Genomic DNA, 17,254 nt, shown 5'->3' on the forward strand with positions numbered 1-17,254 from the left:
AGAGGCAGAGAGGGGGAGAGAGAGAGAGAAAGAGAATGGGCACACCAAGGCTTCCAGCCACTGCAAAAAAACTCCAGACCCATGTGCCACCTTGTGCATTTGGCTTATGTGGGTCCTGGGGAATTGAACCAAGCTTTGCAGGCAAGCACCTTAACCGCTAACCCATCTCTCCAGCCCTCCTCCTCCCTCTTTTCTTAAAAATTTTATTTATTTATTTATTTATTTATTTGAGAGCGACAGGCACAGAGAGAAAGATAGAGAGAATGGGTGCGCCAGGGCTTCCAGCCTCTGCAAACGAACTCCAGACGCGTGCGCCCCCTTGTGCATCTGGCTAACGTGGGACCTGGGGAACTGAGCCTTGAACCGGGGTCCTTAGGCTTCACAGGCAAGCGCTTAACCACTAAGCCCTCTCTCCAGCCCTCCTCCTCCCTCTTTAATCTCAAGTGCAATGAGTAAAGGTGTGTGCCACCATACCCGGCTTTTTGCCATATTTTTTTAAGCAAGCTTCAACAATTTCAGAGAATACATGATGAAATAGTGGTTACTGGTTATTTATTGTGTTTTTAAAAAAAGTTTAGAGGGAGGGAATTACCATGGGATTTTTTTTATAATCATGGAAAATGCTAATAAAAATTTAAAAAAATTTAAAAACGTTATTTATTTTATTTATTTTTAATTTTAGAGAGAGAATTGGCATACCAGGGCCTCAGACACTGGAATCAAACTCTAGGCATTTGCGCCACCTAGTGTGAATGTGCGACCTTGCACTTGTGTCACCTTTGTGCGTCTGGCTTATGTGGGATCTGAGAGAATCGAACATGGGTCCTCAGGCTTCACAGGCATATGGTTAATTGCTAATCTATCTCTCTAGGCCTATTTATTTATTTTTTTGAGGCAGGGTTTTGCTCTAGCTCAGGCTGACCTGGAATTCACTATGTAGTCTTAGACTGGCCTCAGATTCAGGGAAATTTGCCCACCTCTATCTTCCTAGTTCCGTTGTTAAAGGCATGTGCCACCATGCCTGGCTATTATGGTGGTTTTTTTTTGCTTTTTCAAATTTTTTTTTAAAAATATTTTTTGTTCATTTTTTTTTTATTTAGTTATTTGAGAGCGACAGACATAGAGAGAAAGACAGATAGAGGGAGAGAGATAGAATGGGCGCGCCAGGGCTTCCAGCCACTGCAAACGAACTCCAGACGCGTGCACCCCCTTGTGCATCTGGCTAACGTGGGTCCTGGGGAGTCAAGCCTCGAACCGGGGTCCTTAGGCTTCACAGGCAAGCACTTAACCGCTAAGCCATCTCTCCAGCCCAAATTATTTTTGGTTTATTTTTATTTATTTATTTGAGAGCGACAAAGAGGCAGAGAGAGAGAGAGAATGGGTGCGCCAGGGCCTCCAGCCACTGCAGACGAATTCCAGACACATGCGCCCCCTTGTGCATCTGGCTAATGTGGGTCCTGGGGAATTGAGCCTCGAACCGGGTCCTTAGGCTTCACAGGCAAGCGCTTAACCGCTAAACCATCTCTCCAGCCCCCTCAAATTTTTTTTATTAACAACTTCCATGATTATAAAAAATATCCCATGGTAATAACCTCCCTCCCCCCACTTTCCCTTTTGAAACTCCATTTGCCATCATATCCCCTCCCCTATTATGTTTTTAAAAATTTGTTTGCTGTTGTTATTGTTGTGATTTTGGTTTTTGAGACAAGAATTCACTTTGTAACCCAGGCTGTCCCTGAACTCACTATGTAGTCTAGGACAACCTACCTTAGCCTCCTGGTGCTGAGATTGAAGGCTTGAGTCACCATGCCCAGCATTCAGGTTGTGAAATAATAACATTTTGGCCAGGAATTCCAACGTTTACCATTGTGATGTCCAGCAGAAAGCCACAACACACATGTGCACACTGAGTACTTGAAATATAACTAGTGGGCATGGTGGTGTATGCCTTAAATCTCAGTTTTCAGGAAGTTGAGGTTACTGTGAGTTCGAGGCCACCCTGGGGCTACAGAATGAGTTTCAGGTTAAGCCTGGGCTAGAGTGAGGCTCTATGAAAAAACAAACAAGCAAAACAAAATACAACTAGTGGAAATTGAGATGTGTTGTCCATGTAAGCGCACAGTTCACAATGAACACAGTATAAAATAATGCATTAATAATTTTTCATATTTATTGCATGTAGAAGAAGCAGTATTTTGGATACACACTGTTAATTTCACAGGCTTCTCTACTTTTTCTTTCTTCTTCTTCTTTTTTTTCTTGTGTGTGGTTTTTCGAGGTAGGGTCTCACTCTAGCTCAGGCTGACCTGGAATTCACTATGGAGTCTCAGGGTGGCCTCAAACTCATGGTGAGCCCCCTACCACTGCCTCCCAAGTGCTGGGATTAAAGGCGTGCACCACCATGTCTAGCCTTCTCTACTTTTTAAAATAAGAAAATCTGGGCTAGAGAGATGGCTTAATGAGCAGTTAAGGCACTTGCCTGCAAAGCCTAAGGATTTGGGTTTGATTCCCTAGATCTATGCACAAGGTGGTGCATGAGTCTGGAGTTTGTTTGCAGAGGTCCGGTGCACCCATTTTCTCTCTCTACCTGCCTCTTTACCTCTCTCACTCAAATAAATAAATAAAATATGAAAAATTAACAATATTTTTTAAAGATTAGAAAAAAATTATTTATTTATTTACTGTTTTTTTTTTTTTTTTTCCCTTTGAGGTAGGGTCTTGAGCTAGCCCGTGCTGATTTGGAATTCACTCCGTAGTCTCAGGCTGGCTTGGAACTTACATCAGTCCTCTACCTCCAAGTGTTGGGATTACAGGTGTACACTACTACATCTGACTGAAAATGAGAGAACTGTAAATGTGTTGCACATCATATTCCTGTTGGCAGTGTGGCTTTCTAGCAGAAGTAATGCAATCTCCTCCCATTGAGCAAGGCGGACAGTGAACAGCACACTCAGCATTGACTCTGGATGGGCAAATGGCCATGGCTTTGCCTGCCTTGCCAAACACCTTCAGGAGTTCTTGGCCAGATGCTCAGAGCCACAAACGCAATGGTGGCGGATACTATAAAACTCCCAGGGAACCAAGGAAAAGAAAAAGAAAAAATAATCTCCCAAGTGCTGGGATTAAAGGCATGTGCTACCATGCCTGGCTAGAGTGTTTTTTTTTAAATTTTATTTTAATTTAATTGAGAGAGAGAGAGAGAGTGAGTGAGTGAGAGTGAGAGAGGGGGGCAGAGAGAGAGAGAATGGGCGCACTAGGTTCTTCAGCTGCTGCAAACAAAGCCCAGACTCATGTGGCATCTTGTGCATCTGGATTAGGTGGGTCCTGGGGAATTGAACCTGGGTGCTTTGGCTTTGCAGGCAAGTGCCTTAACTGCTAAACCATCTCTCCAGCCCTAATATAACTTAAAAACAAACAAAACAGAAAACTGTTTTTATTTATTTATTTATTTATATTTTGGTTTTTCGAGGTAGGGTCTCACTCTAGCCCATGCTGACCTGAAACTCACTATGTAGTCTCAGGGTGGCCTTGAACTCACAGCGATCCTCCTACCTCTGCCTCCCAAGTGCTGGGATGAAAGGCGTGCAGGACCACGCCCAGCACAAAAAACTTAAAAAATGTATTTTATTTAGTTATTTATTTGAGAGAGAGAGAGAGAGGGAGAGAGAGAGAGAGAGAGAATGGGCACACCAGGGTCTCCAGCCACTGCAAATGAACTCTAGATGCTTGTGCCTCCTTGTGCATCTGGCTTACATGAATCCTCGAGAGTTGATCCAGCCCACAGAATTTTTTTTTTTTTTTTTTTGCCAGTGATAGCTCACGCCTTTCACCCCAGCACTTGGGAGGCTGAGGCAGGAGAATCATTAAGAGTTCGAGGCCAGCCTGTGCTAGAGTGAAACCCTACCTCAAAACACCAAAACCAAATAGACAATAAAACAAAAACCCCCAACTGTTTTTTGTTTTCAAGGTAGGGTCTTGCTCTAGCCCAGGCTGACCTGGAATTCACTATGTAGTCTCAGTGTGGCCTTGAACTCATAGCCATCTGCCTCCCAAGTGCTAGTATTAAAGGTGTGTGCCACTACCCCCCGCTCTCCTCCAGCTTTTTATCGACAATTTCCATAAGTAGACAATAACCCATGATAATTCTCACCCACCACCCCAATTATCCCCTCCCAAGTCCACCCTCCATTGAATCCCTTCCTCTTTCTTATTATTCTCTTTACTATTTTGATGTCATCATTTTTTTTTTTTTCAATTGTGAAGGCCTTCTTTAGGTAGTGTCAGGCACTGTTAGATCTTGAATGGGAAGACCATTTTGTGTCTAGGAGACAGCACTGTAAGCATTTCTCCCCTTCCTTGGGACCCTGAGCCTTGGAGGATGTGATAGAGATGTTTCATTTAGTACTGAACATTCCCCTATCTTGAACTCATAGCAATCCTCCTACCTCTGCCTCTGCCTCCTGAGTGCTGGGATTAAAAGGCGTGCACCACCACGCCCGGTTGGACTCTTTTTTTAAAATTAAATATATTTTATTTATTTCAGAGAGCGACAGAGAGAGGAAGAAGCAGATAGAGAGAGAGAATGGGCCTGGCAGGGCCTCTACAAAGAGGGCCATTGCAAACAACTCCAGTTGCTTGCGTCCCCCTTGTGCATCTGGCTTATGTGAGTCCTAGGGAATTGAACGCGGGTCCTTAGGCTTTGCAGGCCTTAACTTAGCCTTAACTGCTAAGTGATTTCCTTAGCCCAACTTTTTTTTTTTTTCCCTTGGTTTTTCGAGGTAGGGTCTCACTCTACCCCAGGCTTACCTGGAATTCACCATGTAGTCTCAGGGTGATCTCGAATTTATAGCGATCCTCCTACCTCTGCCTCCCAAGTGCTGGGATTAAAGGCATGCGCCACCATGTCCGGCCCAACTTTTATTTATTTTTTTTTTAAGACTTTTTTTGTTTTTGTTTTTGTTTCTGTGTTTCGAGGTAGGGTCTCACTCTAGCCCAGGCTGACCTGGAATACTGGAATGTAGTCTCAGAGTGGTCTTGAACTCATGGTCATCATCCTTCCTTTGCCTCCTGAGTGCTGGGATTAAAGGCATGCGTCATCAAGCCTGGCTCCCGGATTTTTTTTTTTTTTGAGGAACTTCTCTACTGTTTACTGACTTACAGTCCCATCAATAGTGAATGCAAGTTTTTTCTCTGCGACCTCACCAGTAATTTTCAACATTTATTTATGAGAGACAGAATGAGAGAAAGAGGGAGAGAGGGAGAGAACTGGTGTACCAGGGCGTCCAGCCTCTGCAATGGAGCTCCAGACGTGTGCGACATCTTGTGCACTGCGTCAGCGCATGCGTCCGGCCGACGTGGGTTCCAGAGAGCTGCACCTGGGTCCTTAGGCTTCACAGGCGATCATCTTAACTGCTAAACCATCTCCCTCCCAGATGTTTTTTGCATTTTCCCATCCTCTTCATTTGAGAACCACCGTCCTGGGACAGATGAATGAGACATCCTTGCAGGAAGACAGGCATCCAAGACAGGCAGGGTGCCCCGTACAGGAAATGAATCTCACCAGAGGGAGGTATTCCAGGTACCAGGTGCTGATGTTGGGAAAGAGGTGGAAGGGAGGGGCCTTAAGCTTCATGTCAGTGGTAGTAGTGCTATGAATAGGAGACCTATGGAGAAGACTGTCACCTGGTCCCCTAATGCCCCAAATCCTGCAATAGTATTTTCTACTGGGCTTGGTCTCTGCTAATGGATACTAAAGGGCTAGGGTGTTATTTTTTGGGTGACACGACCATTTTCCAACAGGGTTTCTGGAAATGTAGTGTCTTTGCCCATGGAATTAGTCGAGTGGGAATATACGACTATTGTATACTGGTTTTTGGTTTGACTGGTCTTTGTGACGTCCCTTGAATTACATCAGCTAGCCATTGTGTCCTTGTTTATGGACGAGGTGCCCAACCTGCTGTACTGTGTTATGAACGCTTTGCTGTTGTTTGGAAGTCACTTGCTTTTATTTATTTATAAGGAGAGAGAGAGAGAGAGAGAGAGAGAGAGAGAGAGAGAAGTGAACTCCAGATGCGTGAGCCAATTTGCGCATCTGGCTTTACATGTGTACTGGGGACTTGAACCCCAGGCTGACAGGCTTTGCAAGCAACAACTTTTAACCACTGAGCCATCTCTCCAGCTCTGGAAGTCACTTGTAATCCACATAGACTGCATTTCAAAATACATCAGGAGCTGCATGCCTTTAATCCCAGCACACAGGTAGAAGTGAGAGGATTCCTGCGAGTTCAAGGCCAGCCTGGGAGTACAGGATCAGTGTCAGGTCAGCCTGGATTAGAGTGAGAGCCTACCTTGAAACAAAACAAAACAAAAAACCCCAAAGAAACAAACAAACAAAACACCAATACAAGAAACCCTAAAAAACAAAAACTAGCAGGGAAATGGACACATATTTAGGGTTCTTCATATTACCTGTGCATTTCTGATCTCTTCTAAATTTGTAACACCTTGATTTTGATTTATTTATTCATCTTAGTTTGCATGTGTGTGTGTGTACATGGGTGTATATATGCATGTGTGTTTGTGAGTGTGGGCATCCACATGCCACCTTGTGCGTGGAAGATGAAACAACTTTTGGTTTGGTCCTTGCTATCCCACCTCGTTTGAGGTGGACTTTCTCTCAGTTGTGCCCTGTTGCTGCTGTTTTTTTGCCCCGCTCTTGTCTCTACCTCTTGTCAGAGGGCTGGGATTGCTGTAGCCAGCCATGGAAGATGGCTTCCAGGTTCTTGCGTTTTTACATGAGGCCTGAGGATTGAATTGGGCACTGGGGTTTGAGAGGAGAATGCTTTGTACACTGAGACATCTTCCTAGCCCCCTTCCTAACTTCTTTTTTGGAACATTTTTAAAAACTTTTATAAATATTATTTATTTATTTATTTGAGAGAGAATGGGCTGCCATTGCAAATGAACTCCAGATGCATGTGCCCTCTTGTGCATCTGGCTTACATGGGTACTGGGGAATTGAACCTGGGTCCTTAAGCCTCGCAGGCAAATGCCTTAACTGCTAAACCATCTCTCTAGCCCCTAAAGCTATTTTTAATATTTTACTTATTAGAGAGAGAGAGAGAGAGAGAGAGAGAGGCAGATAGAGAGAGATATAGAGAATAGGTACACCAGGACCTCCAGCCACTGCAAATGAACACAATACCAATGCGCCACCTTGTGCATCTGGCTTATGTGGGTACTAGAGAATCAAACCTAGTTCCATAGGCTTCACAGGCAAGCACCTTAACCAGTAAGCCATCTCCCCAGCCATCTTTTTTAAAAAACAGTCTTATTTACTAAATATTTATTTATTTATTTATTTTGAGATAGGGTCTTGCTGTAGCCCAGGCTGACCTGGAATTCACTATATAGTCTCAGGGTGGCCTTGAACTCATGGCAATCCACCTACCTCTCCCATGTGAGTGCTGTGATTAAAGGCGTGTGCCACTATGCCCAGCATTATTTATTTGAGAGAGAGAGAGAAAATGGGTGCACCTGGGCCTCTACCACTGCAAACGAACTCCAGACGCATGCACCACCTTGTGCATCTGGTTTTACGATGGGTCCTGGGGAATCGAATCTGGGTCCTTAGGCTTTGCACGCCATGTCCCTTAACTGCTGAGCCACCTCTCTAGTGCCTGAATTCACTTTTCATTTGCTCATCGTTGAAGCAAACATTCTGGAACTGTTCTAGTATGAAATGTTTCATATGAGGGAGAACTTGTTCAAGGCAGGGTGGACATTAATGGGTGCAAAAGGAAAGTGCAGTCTGTCCTCAGCCCTGGGCAGAGCCTTAGGTAGGTGATGAGCTGGGGTCACAGGGAAGAGCCTATGCAGGCCACCCCAGCCCACAGCTGTGGCCTTCAGATTACATCTTCCTCTAATAGAGACAATTCTGAGTAAGCCACAAAATGCATCATTACACGTTGAGTTGATGGGGGTCCCTGTCCCCACCTGCCACCTGTTAGGCGATCTCCACACTGGGAAGGGGGAGGGCCTTAGTGAAACGCAGCACACGATGCGGGAAGGACTTGCACATCTTGACATCAGTAGGTCAGTGCTACCAAGGAAGCGGCAAAGTCGTCTGTGATCATTTTATTTACACAGCATCATATCAGTGCTGAACGACAGCGTGTGAAAAAAAAAATCGCCCACTTCAAATAAAAAAAAAAGAAGAAGAAGAAGCGGGGCTGGAGAAAAGATAGCTGAGCGGTTAAGGCGCTTGTCTGCAAAGCCAAAGGACCTAGGTCCGATTCCTGAGGACCCACCTAAGCCAGCTGCACAAGGGGGCGCGCGCATCTGGAGTTCGTTTGCAGCGGCTGGAGGCCCTGGCGCGCCCATTCTCTTCCTCTTTCTGCCTTTCTAATTAAAAAAAAAAAAAAAGGATAGAAGCGTACAATCATCTCCACGGTTTTGCCCGAAGAGCTGCGTCCGCCCCAAAGACAGCCTTGACAGCTGCCCGTCACGCTGCCACCCGGGCGGCGGCGGCGGCGGCGGCGGCGGCGCGCGCGTACGCGCAGGGGCGGGCGGGGGCGGAGGAGCGGCGTGCTCGCGTGCGCGCGCGCGCGGCGGGGGGAGGGGGGCGGAGCCCGGAGGGGCGGGCCTTGCGTTCGCGGGCTCCGGCGGCGTGCGGTCGGCAGGGGGCGCTGCGCACCCACGCCGCGCTCTGCCTGCCCCGCGGGTGCCGTCGGCCGCGGTTCGATTGGAGCAGCCGCCGAGGAGCGCTTGGCGCCATTTTGAAGCGGAGAGGAGGAGGAACGGCCGGGGCTGGCTGCGGAAGGGGAGGGGGGGGGAGGAGACGATTGGATGCGGCGGCGGCGGCGGCGGAGCCCCGAGAGCAGCGGAGTGCGAGGAGTAGCGAGACGGGCACCCGCAGGTAGGAGACGATTCCGTTCGCGGGGAGGAAAGCTCTCTCTCTCTCTCGTGTGTGTGTCTCTGTCTCTGCTCGCCGGTGGCCACGCTCCATTTTCCAGCGCCCGCCACCGCGGCGGCGTGTGGGGTGTGTGTGTGTTTGGCGGGGTGGCGCCGCCGCCCCGGCCCGCCCGGCTCGGCTCCCGCGGCGGGGCTGCAGCGTGCGGCGGTGTCTGGCGGCGGCCGGGCTCCGGGGCTCCGGGGCTGCGCGGTGGGGGCGGGGAGGGCGGGCGGGCGCCGGGGCTCCGCTCCACGCCGCCGCCGCCGCCGCCGCCGCCGCCGCTGCAAATTAAACTTGCCGCCCTGCCCCGGGTCCCGGGCCGGCGGCGGGCGGTGACCTTGCGCCGCGGGGGGTCCCGCAGCCCCCCGCTCCGCGCGCCCCTCCCCCGCCCGCCCGGGCGCCGCTCCCGTCGGGTCCTCGGGCGGGTTCCACCCCCTCCCCAAGCCGGGCGCGGGGTTGGGGAGGGGGTCCTCCGGGGTCCCCGCGTCTCATCGCTCACCACCCCCCTCTCCGCTCCACCTCCCTTCGTGTCCCCGCGCGCCGCCGCCGCCGCCGCCGCCGCCGGGAAGGAGGGAGGGCCGGAGGGGGGGAGCTGGGCTCCGGGTCGGGGACACTGGCTGATCCAGTGACATTTTCATTCTGTGACTTGCCAATCACCCGAGATAAAAGCGCTCCAAGCCGCGCCCGGGAGCCGGGGTCGGGGGAGGCGCGGGGTGGGGCGGGGGTGACCCCGAGCCCCGAGCGCAGGGGAGGAAGAGCACCCCCGGAGCCGGCGTGCGCCTGGGGACCCGGCCGAGGTGTCCTCCCGGACCGGGCGCGCGGCGGCAGCGAACGTGGTGCGATCGTGGCCCGTTCGCCTTGCCTGCACCGTTATTTCATTGACATCAGGAAAAAAAAAAAAAGTTTGCGGTCCGGAGGAAAGCCTTGGTTGGCTGGGCTGCAGCTGCTGGGTGGTGTCGTGTACCTTGAAGGCCACTACGAGCACGACAGGTGTTGGAGGGGGTGAGTCCGAACCCCCGAGATTCAGCACCCTGGTCTGCAGGCACTGACCGTGAGCGCCGGAAGCGTTCGAAAGTGGACTTAAGTCACTCACTCGTTCAAGACGTGTCCCAACCATCCCCAGTCACCCGACCAAGAGCGGACCTTTGTTTTCATTTATTTTATTTTTTATTGCAAAGAACGCTGCTCCCATACCTGCATGGTGAGCTGATGGATGGCCCGTAGCGTCTCTGCCCTCTAGTAAAATACTCGTGGAAACCTTAAACATAGCCTTTAATTGTGAAGATTGATCTGCGGTTTTGGGAGAGTTGGAGGATCCCGCGTGTCTTCCAAATGCACCTTTAGAAACGCAAATGTGTTTTCTCTATAGGAGGGAGATGTATAAATCACAGTTATTTTAAGTCCTGAATGGCAGCATAGTCATTGTTCTCATTGTTAACACGTCTAGATAAAAGTTCCTCCAAGAGAGAACATTTTCCGTGCTAACTTTGGTAGAAGTTAAGTAAAATAGCTTAACACAAACATGGGCTTCAGAGGCTCTTATCTGTGCTACAGTATTCAGTCAAGCGTTCGCGTCTTTAGGGATAATACACAGAGCATGTGTGTGGTGTACAAAGGCGCTGGGCCGCTGGAACGATTAACCTTGCAACTCTTGAAATCCACAGCGGTGAATTTGTAGTACAAGTTAGAGGTATATGTTATGTCAGCATTAATTCTCAAAAACCTCAAAGGTAAGCCGGAGGTGGTGGCACACGCCTTTATTCCCAGCCCTTGGGAAGCAGAGGTAGGTGGATTGCCAGGAGTTTGAGGCCACTCTGAGAATACAGAGTGAATTGTGAATTCCAGGTCAGCCTAGACTAGATTGAAACCCTACCTCAAAAAACCAATAAATAAATAAAAATTTTAAAAAATCCCTCAAATTTTGAAAGTACATTTTCAAAATTTTTATTTACTTGAGGGAGACGGAGAGAAAGAGGCAGATACAGAAAGAGTGAGAGGGAGGGTGGGAGGGATTGGACACTCCAGGACTCGCAGCCACTGCACTGCACATGTGCCACCTTGTGCGTCTGTCTTATGTGGGTACTGGGGAATTGAACCTGGGTCCTTAGACTTCACAGGCAAACACCTTAACTGCTAACCCATCTCTCCAGCCCAAAGTATGTATATATGTATGTATGTATGTATGTATGTGTATGTATGTATGTATATATGTATGTGTGTATATATATGTATGTATATGAAGTAGAGTTTCATTCTAGCCCAGGCTGACCTGGAACTTACTCTGTAGTCCCAGGCTGGCCTTGACCTCACAGTGATCCTCCTATCTCTGCCTTCTAAGTGCTGGGATTAAAGGCATGCACTATTATGCCTGGTTGAAAGCACATCATGTTTAAAAATAGCAGTACCTCCCTATAGTAGCCCAGGTTAGTCTCGGTCTCACAGTGTTCCCAGTCCTTAGTGGTGGGGTCACAGGTGGTGCCACCACGCCCAGTTTATTTATAAAACCCTATATGTCAGAACATTATTTGAAATAATATTTGCATATACCACAAGCTTACAAATATAGAAAAGGTGTGCTTTAAATTTTATTATTTTCTGGGGAGTTTTTTTTTTATTTTATATTTTTCAAGGTAAGGTCTCACTGTAGCCCAGGCTGACATGGATTCACTTGGTAGTCTCAGGCTGGCCTCAAATTCAGCCATCCTCCTTCCTTTGTCTCCTGAGTGTTGGGATTAAAGGCATGCACCCTCATGCCTGGCTATTTTTTTCTTTTTTCTTTTTTATTATTTATTTATTTATTTGAGAGCGACAGACACAGAGAGAAAGACAGATAGTGGGGGAGAGAGAGAATGGGCGCGCCAGGGCTTCCAGCCTCTGCAAACGAACTCCAGACGCGTGCGCCCCCTTGTGCATCTGGCTAACGTGGGACCTGGGGAACCGAGCCTCGAACCGGGGTCCTTAGGCTTCACAGGCAAGCGCTTAACCACTAAGCCATCTCTCCAGCCCCTGGCTATTTTTTTAAATTTTATTTTATCTATTATAGGGAGAGGGAGAAGGGAGGGGGGAGAAAGAGAGAATGAGCACACCAAGGGCCTTTAGCCAGTGTAAATGAACTTCAGATGATTGCACCACCTTGTGCATCTGGCTTAAGTGGGTCCTGGGGAATGGAACCTGGGTCCTTTGGCCTTTCAGGCAAACACCTTAACTGCTAAGCCATCCCTCCTTATTATTATTATTATTATTATTATTTTTGATGTAGGGTTTCACTCTAGCACAGGCTGTCCTGGAACTCATGGTGATCCTCTTACCTCAGCCTTCCAAGTGTTGTGATTAAAGGTATGTGCCATCATACCTGGCCGGATTTAAACTTCAATCTGAAGTACTAAGTTTTTCTTTTTTTCATAGCTTAACATCTTTTCCTCTTAGCTGGGTTTTAGTTGAAATTTTGTGTTATTCCTCTGAGTGTGTTCCCTCCTCCTCCCTTTCTCCTTAAGACTGTGACAGAGTGATTCTTGACATGATGGTTTGTGCACAGGTTATTTGTACCAAAGGTCTGCTTCGTTAGATATTTGATAAAAGCTGGATTCCATCTTTTTTTTTTTCCGAGGTAGGGTCTCACTCTGGTCCAAGCTGACCTGGAATTAACTCTGTCATCTCAGGGTGGCCTTGAACTCATGGCAATCCTCCTACCTCTGCCTCCCGAGTGCTGGGATTAAAGGCGTGTGCCACTACGCCCGGCTCTTGTTTTGTTTTTTGAGGTAGTGTCTCACTGTAGCTCAGGCTGACCTGGAATTCACTACGTAGTCTCAGAGTGGCCACAAACTCATGGCAATCCTCCTACCTCTGCCTCCCGAGTGCTGGGATTAAAGGCGTGTGCCACTACGCCTCTGGCTCCTATATTACTTTTTTTTTTTTTTGAGGTAGTGTCTCACTGTAGCTCAGGCTGACCTGGAATTCACTACGTAGTCTCAGAGTGGCCACAAACTCATGGCAATCCTCCTACCTCTCCCTCCCGAGTGCTGGGATTAAAGGCGTGCACCACCACACCTGGCCTGTATTACATTTTTGAAAGGTTATCTAAAATTGCTGTGTAACTTTATTTAACAACTATAACATTTTGAAAAGTAGGCTTTATCAGTAATTTGTTAAGCCTAAAATAAAGTGACAACCCTGCATTGGATAAGTAAGAAAAAAAAATAGTAGGGTATGCCTAAACTGTGTGAAGGGAAGAGTATTTTGGGAGGCCGAGTTTCTTTTTCTTGCTCCCTTGGCAAATTTAGAGATTGTCCTTTAGCCTCTCACCAGATACTTTTTCTCGGCTCATGTTTGCTTAGTTTATGTCGTTTACCGATTTTTAGGTGACATATACTGTGCATGATAATCTAGGAGTACATTTGTCTGTCTTTCCTTAGTGTTTTAGAGTACTACAAAGGACTTTAAGGGTGTTCCCAACTCCTATTTTATAAATGGGGGATTTGGTCCAAATGATAATTTACCTGATGTAAACAAGTTCACGGACCCTAGGAAGTGTCCTGGTGGCCTTGTGTTGACTCACCTGTACTCTCATTGTAGTGCATCCATTCTACTCCAGTCCGTTCTCACTTGCTCGCCGTGGAAATCAATAATGAAGATTAACCATTTCTCTTAGACTGTGGTCGGAACAGTTCTCATGTGGGATTCAGCGCAGCCAGTCCGAGTCTGTCCCTCCTGGAGCTGTGTGCTCTCTCAGTGTTGAGCAGCTTGACACGGCACTTGCCTGTTCTCTGGCGAGCCAGAGTCATTAGGAAGAGCTGGCATTAAACCCGTCTTGTTACAAGATAGATGGTATATGAGCGCTTTATTTTACTTTTAAACTCAGTTTACGACACAAGTCGTTTGTCACTGTCATTTACAATAGCTATTTTATTTGCTTTGTGTATTCCTGTTTGGCAATGTTAAAAATTCCAAGGATATTTAGTTTAAAAATAAAACCAGAAATTTCTGTGAGAATGTATGAGTTAAGCTTTTATTTTTTCTTTCTCATGTGTATGTGTGTGAGAGAGAGATGGGGGGGGTAGGGAGAGGGAGAGGGAGAAGGGAAATATCTCATTCTGTAGCCCTGGGGCTGGCCTGTAACTCACTTACGTGGCCCAGGTTAAGCTCCAACTTGGAGCAATCCTCCTGCCTCAACATTGTGAGTGCTAATTTTACAGATGTCAGCCAGCAAACTGCTGCTTTTTTTTTTTTTTAAAACGAGGGAGGGTCTCACTCTAGCCCAAGCTCACCTGGAACTCATCACTCTGCAGTCCCAGGCTGGCCTCAGAGTCACTGTGCTCCTGCTTCTCCTCCCACGTGCTGGAATTAAAGGTGTGTGCCACCACACCTAGCCCTGTACTGCTGTTTTAAGCTTGCTCAAAAGCTGCCAAGTTGACACCTTGGAGAGTAGAAGTCAGCTGTTTTCCTCAACCTACTCTTTTTTTTTTTCCTTTTTTCAAGGTAGGGTCTCACTAAAACTCAGGCTGACCTGGATGGAATTCATTATGTAGTCTCAGGGTGGCCTCGAACTCACGACAATCCCCCCACCTTTGTCTCCCCAGTGCTGGGATTAAAGGCGTGCACCACCACGCCTGGCTTTATGCAGCAATGTTGTATAAAACTTAAGAAGTCAGCTTGGGGCTGTGGAAGAAAGACTGAAGCAGGCTATTTTGAGGTATCTTTTGGGTCTAAAAGTACTCTGTTCTTAGAAGACTGAGTTGACTCAGTGAACGTGAGCAAGCGTTAAGTCACACACACAACGTGTGGACGATGACGTAGCAAGCGGTGCCGACGCATCCTGATGTGTAGAAAGTGCTTGGAGAGCCATACCCAAGTGACCATAGCTGGCAGAGTGGCATCTGTGTTGCTGATTAGAGGAGTGGGCCATGCTTGTCTTCCCTTTTCCTGGCTAGTTGTCCAGAGGGAGAGTGACATCAGCCAAAACTAAGAAGACAGTGAATGAGGAGATGCCATGACCACATCTCACTCGTTCTTGGAGAGGATGGTCGGGGTCCTGCAAGGAAAGCAGAGGGGTAGTCAGTAGAGTTAATGACCCCCCCACCTTCTTTCTTTGTAGAGGTGATTTTTGGAAATCAAATGAAGAGATTTTAAAGGAAAGCTCCTCCTTATCCTGAAATAACATCCCTTACCACCGAGATCTTACTAGGGAATTTCAGTCATTAGCCTTCAGATAGGGACAGGCTGGGATGGACTGGTGCTGAGGGTGGTGGTTGAGGTTAGGAGAAATAGAATACTTAAAGAACTGGATACTTTAAGCTAAAAACTCGTACGTGTATACTTAAAACATAAAAACTAAAATAACCTTTTAATAGTACAGAAAACTGAAAATAAAAATTACAGTTCTCCTTCCTCGAAAAAGATTAACCTACTGTCAACAAGTTCCAGAATGTTTACTTGAAAATGTATAGAAATAGTATTGTATTAAGCTGTCTTATTATACTACATTCTTTTATCCTTAATGTTCCAGAGCCTTTTTCATATTGCCACACAGAGATCAACATAATTAGAAAAGGAAGAATATTTTATTAACGGATGTAGCACAGTTGAGTGATACTATGTTGGGCAGTACAAGCAAATGATACACATTTGAGCTGACCAGCAGTAGACTGGCCACCTTTTGTCTTTATTAATTTCTTTATTTTTGCGGATTTGATGTGCTAAGTTTGTCTTGTCTTAAGGTCACAGTTCCTAACCACTAACCACCAAGCCATCTCTCCAGCCCCATCAGTTTCTTTCTGAGTGTGGCAGGCATTTGTTCATAGGCTTATCAGGCCAGGCATGGTGGCACATGCCTTTAATCCCAGCACTCAGGAGGCAGAGGTAGGGGGACTGCCATGAGTTTGAGGATAGCCTGAAACTACATAGTGAATTCCAGGTCAGCCGGGGCTAGAGCGAGACCTTACTTCAAAAAACCAAGAACAACAAAAAGCTCATAAGCTTATTGTGGGGAAGTAACTTGCAGCAGCACATACTGTTTTTTTTTTTTTTTTAAAGTTTTGTAATTTATTCATTTCATTTATTTGAGAGAGAAAGAAGCAGAGAGAGGAAGAGAATGAGAATGAATGAGTGGGCATGCCAGGGCATTCATGAAGCCACTGTAAATGAACTCCAAACGCATGTGCCGACTTGTGCATCTGGCTTACTTGGGCCCTGGGGAATTTAACCTGTGTCCTTAGACTTTTTAAGCAAACACCTTAATTGCTAACCCATCTCTCCAACCCACATTTTTTTTTTTGAGGTAGGGTCTCACTGTAGCTCGAGCTGACCTGGAATTCACTATGTAGTCTTAGGGTGGCCTTGAACTCATGGCGATCTCCCTACCTCTGCTCTGCTGGGATTAAAGTCGTGCGCCACCACACCTGGTACTTTTGCTTGTTTTGAACAACGGGAGGTCAGCATGAGAGAATTGAAAACCCTTGACTTGGTGTTCATATAAGTAGAGGAAGGCAGAATCAAGTGGAAAGGAGATTTGGCAGCAGGAGTAAATACATTTTGTATAAGACCAGCTCTGTCTTGTATTACCTGTTTGTACTGTCCCATTGCTTCCTCTGCCCACCTTTACATGCTCCCTAATTTGTGTATATGTGTGTGTATATATATATGTGTATTTTATGTATATATACACACATCCACACACATATATACATATACATGTATATATATATACATATATATATATGTATATATATATATATATATATTTTTTTTTTTTTTTTCCTTTCCACTAGGTATGGGCTTACTTCAGCCCTGGCTGATCTGGAACGTACTCTAGTCTCAGGCTGGCCTTGAACTCCCAGTGATCTTCATAGCTCTGCTTTCTAAGTGCTGGGATCAAAAGTGTGTACCACCACACCTGGATCAAGAATATTATTTATTTGCAAGGGAGAGATGGAGAAAGTACTCCAGGGCCTCCAGCCACTGCAAATGAACTTCAGGTGCATGCGCCACTTTGTGCATCTCACCTTACATGGGTCCTAAGGAGTTGAACCCAGGCCATTTGGCCTTGCAAGCAAGTGTCTTTCACCACTGAGCTGTCGCTCCAGCCCCTCTCCTTCATCTTTGTTCACACTGACATTGGCTAGCTTGTCCTCCCTGGCAGTGGTGGCATGGCAGTCTGGATTTTGTTATTTCAATTTCTCAGATTTGATTTGAGGCCTTAGTTTCTTTTTTTTAATTTTAATTTTTCTTTATTTATTTGAGAGAGAGAGAGAGAGAGAGAAATAGGCAGGGGAAGGGAGGGAATTGAGAGAGAGGGAGAGAGAATGG

At 46.8% G+C, this 17,254-nt stretch overlaps 1 protein-coding gene across 5 annotated transcripts in view; it reads left to right on the plus strand.

The window, feature by feature from the left end:
• Positions 1–8,852: 8,852 nt before the first annotated feature.
• Pds5b (PDS5 cohesin associated factor B) overlaps positions 8,853–17,254 on the plus strand; it is a 188,690-nt gene continuing 180,288 nt past the window's right edge. For all 5 annotated transcript variants that reach the window (XM_045154102.1, XM_045154103.1, XM_045154106.1 and 2 more), the window contains exon 1: positions 8,853–8,917. The gene's annotated coding sequence lies outside the window, so the exon portion shown is untranslated. The remainder of the gene's footprint in view (positions 8,918–17,254) is intronic.

This window comes from Jaculus jaculus, chromosome 7 (assembly GCF_020740685.1).
Source record: "Jaculus jaculus isolate mJacJac1 chromosome 7, mJacJac1.mat.Y.cur, whole genome shotgun sequence".
Classification (NCBI taxonomy): Eukaryota; Metazoa; Chordata; class Mammalia; order Rodentia; family Dipodidae; genus Jaculus; species Jaculus jaculus.